General features: G+C 31.5%; 1 long non-coding RNA gene across 2 annotated transcripts; it reads left to right on the plus strand.

Annotated features, from left to right (window-relative positions):
* Positions 1-3,483: 3,483 nt before the first annotated feature.
* On the plus strand, positions 3,484-4,550 carry LOC132266994 (uncharacterized). Of its 2 annotated transcripts, XR_009468795.1 has the most exons (3): positions 3,596-3,779; positions 3,966-4,214; positions 4,401-4,550. It is a non-coding gene; the product is annotated as an uncharacterized LOC132266994 (long non-coding RNA). The 2 variants fall into 2 exon arrangements; XR_009468794.1 differs by having other exon boundaries at positions 3,484-3,779; positions 3,966-4,550.
* The last annotated feature ends 251 nt before the right edge of the window (positions 4,551-4,801 follow it).

Raw genomic sequence — 4,801 nt, forward strand, 5'->3', positions numbered from 1 at the left:
ATCATCCAATCACAAATATACATACATCATGATCATATAATAATATATACATATGCGTATATAAATTTGGATCCAAATAATGATTTTCATGAAATCATGATCTCTAATAATGAATCAAACCATGCTCTGATACCACTGTTGGGAAACGTGCTAGTTTTAAAAACTTTTCGAGGGATTTTCATTCACAGATCTTGATTCATCACATAGAGACAAGTTTTATGCAAAAATAAAATATGATGTATCATTCAATTAATACATTGAATACTTACATTAAAGGTTTGAGTAAACCTTAGATCTCTTCTCTAAAGTAAATGTTCTCATTTATTGTAAATCCCTTTACTAGATGCCTTCTCCTTAGATCTTCATATACTTGGTAATGGTCTTGCCTTTAGGAATCACCCATAAGCCACCATGAATGACCTTGGAAAACTAGGTTTGTGGGAGCCTCCATTAGATGAGAAAGCAAACCCTAAAATCTAGAGAGAGTAAAATATATTCCTTTTCCTTTTCTTTCAAAAGTCTACCCTCAAATATACATGAATCCATGTATATATATGCAACATAAAAATAAGAAAAAGAAATAATAAATTATTCTCCATCTTTAATTCATATATCTAAAATCTAATAGGATTCCAATATCAAGTTGGGTTATGAGTGAGAATCCTTGAGCTTATTATTTTATTGGCTACAATGAATTAATAATTGGCTCGATCCATGGACCCAATTCAATTAATTCATAAATTAATTTCTACTCCACTAAAAGAAATTAATTGAACTCCAATTAAATAATAAATAACCTTTAAGTCAATATTGCACTTTGACTCCTCTATGTATAATTAGTTATCGGATAAATAAAGCCATCAATCCGATTACTTAATTAATATATTTATTGTGGTACCTTTGATTATTTTCGACTTGATCACAATAAAAAATTTGTTTGACAAAAATAATAATTTAAATAAATAAATATATAATAAATCATTTTGTCTAAAAACACACGAAGGCCTTCGAATTTACTTTGTGATCAACCATAATCAATACAAAATAAATACAAGTAGCAATGATACAAATATTGAAAATATAACCCTTTAACTATTCATTACATAATTACCCAAAGTGCCGGTCTAAGGATTCCGAAAATTCCGTTGAACAAATCAAAGTAATTACTAATTAATAAAAGAGTCTATACTTCTATCATGCTTAAAAGTCAAATGCAATGACGGTGATAGGGAACAATTGCATATGATGGCTCTCGTAATATATCTCAACCTAACGTGGATCCAGTTCAAGTCTTAGTTAATAATGAGTCCATCCATAATTACCAACTATGAACAATTTATTATTACTATTTATATTCATGCATTGATCGCCATCACATACATATATAAATATCTCTTATAATCAAATGGACACTATCAATTCCATAATGAATTGAAACATAATACATTGAATTCACCAATTATATAAATCATAAATATTTCAGATATGTCAGAAACATATGCCACTATAATCCAAATAAGAACTTGTTATGGCAGGGCATATAAATCCCAACACTTGCGTGATATGCGTGGATCGTTATTGTGGGTGTTTCTATCCTTGTTGAGTTGATTCTTGGAGTGAGATTAGTGTGTGTTTTTACTGCGTGTTCATTCTTTTGGTGGGGTGGATTGTGCTTTAGTTTTAGATATGTTATGTCACCTAGTTGTTGATACTTCTAGTCATTTTTTAAGGCAAAAAGAACATTTGAAGGTGGTCATTTCAGTCCTTCATACAATCGCTTCATCCCTATAACTTTTAACTATAATATTGTTTGGACCTCCACTTTGGAACGATAGTAGTTCCTGGTACGCCCATAACCCCCACGACCCTACGTTTCACTCACACCGAAAGTGGAACCGCGCTCTTTTGAGGAGCCGAACAAATTCTAATTCATTATTAAATGTTATTTTGGAGACCATTGTTTTTGAAGATCCAATAATCCTATCCAAATTTGAGAAGTTCTTTATTTGTAAATTAATATATTTAAGCTCAAAGTAGATCAAATTTTGTGGGCTCTGATCTATTGTTACTAAGTGAGTTTGGATTAAATGATTTAGCGGGAAAGTTGAAAAAAATCTTTAAAATATAAGTCAACGGTAACTCCAAATATTTAACAAAATATTATATAATTTAAAATTAAAGAACCTGGCACTTAAGTTTGGTTAGTAAACAGTGAGAAATTGGAAGGAAGAATTTTTATATCTTGCGCGAACTGAGGTGGCTTCTTGCTCTTGTAAGAAAGAAAAAAAACAAACATTCGGAGAGAAGTTATGGGCGAGAGAGGGTGATGCGTTCCGATGGAGAGGAGTTAATGATGGTGGTAGAGAGAGAGGGTGAAATGCCAATGGTGGTGGTGGTGGTGGGGAAAGGTGGGGCATGGATGGTGGTGGAGTAATATATATGATTGATATATATATATATATATCAAGGGTGGGTAAAGAGAGAAAGTGAAGATAGAGGGTAATTTATGTAACAACCCAGATTTTTAAATGTTGAAATTCAATTTATTTCATGACGTTTAAATTGTCATAGTTGATAATTTAATTTTTTTTATTTGAAGACTTACCCAATTTAAATATTTATTGGGTTTAAATTATTGTCACAAGGTATGCACTTGTATATATATATTAAGTTTGATTGAGCATTTATTTTAAATTGGAGATTTACCAATTAGAAATTGGTTCATTGATTATTGAATTGGAGACTAGAGTTTAAATTTAATTTTTATTTCATTTCATGATTTTAGTTATCATGGGAGATGGCAGCCGAAAATTGGTAGAAGAAAGAAGATTGAATATTTTATTTTGATTGAATTTACCCACTTTAGATTTTTAGTGGGAATAGAATTGGTTTACAGCTTTTGCATATATAAATGATCATATATATATATATATATATATATATATATATATTGTAGCATCAGTTTGTGATGAAGGAGCAAGTTGGTTCCAAAAGTGGGTTTTGATTATATATCTATTTTGGTGATGAAGGAAACTTAATTGATGGGCTGGCCGAGATTTAGAAAGAAAAAGGGAAAATGGAATTAGTTATCCGCGGGCCCCACTTGTTATTTAAAAGAGTTGAGAATGGTTTGATTTGGTTATGATATATATATATATATATATATATCTTGTCTACCAAAATGAGGAACCGAGATTGGGATGAGGTGAATGGGCAGGTGGTGAAAGGTGGAAGCCAATATGGGTTTTGATTTTGTGATAGTGGGTGGGTCTCACTTGAGAGTATTAATGGGTTGAATTTATTACATATATATATGTATATATATATATAGCAATTGATGAAATGATGCATAAAGGGAGCAGCCGAGATTGTGAAAGGAAGAAAGATGAATTATGGTGGCGGGTCCCATTGTTTGATATTTTGGCATTATTTATTTGACTTTGGCTTTTTTTCCACGTTCTGAGGTGGGTTTTGATTGCATTCTTTGTATTTGGAATTTGATTGTTAAAGTGATATATGAAGTGATAAGGAAAAGTAAGAGATAAAGGTAGTGGGAGGTCCACTAAAGTTTGTTGTCCCCTAAGCAATTGAATTGATTCATTTTACTTTGAATTGATAATTTGTGAAGTGTCGGTACAATTATCTATATATATTGTGCCTTTTGGTGATGATACAGAAGAGAGAAATAAATGAAACATTCACAGAGAGATCCGAGAGTTTCAGAGGGGGCTGGGAGTAGTGATGTTGATGACCCAGTGTTGATTTATTCATTTTACAGTGTAGGGATCATCATACCATAAATGGCTTGGATGATTTATTTCAAATATTTTATGTTTGCTCTTTTAATTAAATTGCATATACGTATTTTTGTTTAAATGTATATGTATATTTTTGTGAAACTAATTTTGTATGAAACTTCTTGAAATCTTTATTATGATTTTTCCTACTGTCTCACCCCCCTACAGTTTCAGGTACCGAGGATGAACTTGGATTGCTAGTAACGGGCTTAGGTGGAAGAGTTGGAGTTGAGGATGAACTTGGATTTGAATTGATATTTGTGAAGTGTCGGTACAATTGTCTATATGTATTGTGCCTTTTGGTGATGATACAGAAGAGAGAAATAAAGGAAACATTCACAGAGAGATCCGAGAGTTTCAGAGGGGGCTGGGAGCAGTGATGTTGATGACCCAGTGTTGATTTATTCATTTTACAGTGTAGGGATCATCATACCTTGAATGGCTTGGATGATTTATTTCAAATATTTTATGTTTGCTCTTTTAATTAAATTGCATATACGTATTTTTGTTTAAATGTATATGTATATTTTTGTGAAACTAATTTTGCATGAAATTTCTTGAAATCCTTGTTATGGTTTTTCCTACTGTCTCACCCTCCTACAGTTTCAGGTACCGAGGATGAACTTGAATTGCTAGTAGCGGGCTTAGGTGGAAGAGTTGGTGTTGAGGAATTATTTAATTTATTTTAGAGATTTTGTAAATATTTAATTGAGAAAATTGATTCTGTATCAATAAAAGGATATTTCTTTTTGAGATTCTGGGTGTAATACTGATGTATTTTGATTTAAATAAATCGAGGAATTTATTTAGAAAAATTCGGGGCGTTACAATTTAGGTATTTAATTTTTTCAAGGGTGTAAGGACAAATTAAATCAAATTTGAAGGGGAAGTCATAGCAACTTTCTTTCAGGTTTAATATGAGAGCAATAAACTCAAATCTTAGGGGGTGTCGGAGCATTTAACCCTGAAATTAATGATGAGACTAATCTCTTTTTATGAATAAG

The sequence above is a fragment of the Cornus florida genome, unplaced genomic scaffold (genome assembly GCF_030987335.1).
Source record: "Cornus florida cultivar Cherokee Brave unplaced genomic scaffold, ASM3098733v1 CherokeeBrave_3.0.0_Hap2_Chr07, whole genome shotgun sequence".
NCBI classification, from domain to species: Eukaryota; Viridiplantae; Streptophyta; class Magnoliopsida; order Cornales; family Cornaceae; genus Cornus; species Cornus florida.